Below are 298 nucleotides of genomic sequence, written 5' to 3' on the forward strand. Positions count from 1 at the left end.
TTTGTGGGGTTTTTTTTTTTTCCTTTTTTTCTTTTTTCCCCTTTCTCCTTCCCCTGCCCTTGAAGGGTGGACTTTATAAAACCTTGTCCTCTATCTGAGAGAATACTGTCCACATCTTCAGTTGGTGGAGCTTTAATGTCTCAGCTATATAGTTTCTTTGATTTGTCTTACAACTGTGCTGCCTCCATTAGAAGTATATTTCGGATTTTTATCAGAAGACAAAAGTGACTTCTGTGATATTTTTAAAGCAGAAACCCAAATGCATAGTCAACCATGAACTCTGTGTTTACTGTCAAGG

This window comes from Phalacrocorax carbo, chromosome 16 (assembly GCF_963921805.1).
Source record: "Phalacrocorax carbo chromosome 16, bPhaCar2.1, whole genome shotgun sequence".
Classification (NCBI taxonomy): Eukaryota; Metazoa; Chordata; class Aves; order Suliformes; family Phalacrocoracidae; genus Phalacrocorax; species Phalacrocorax carbo.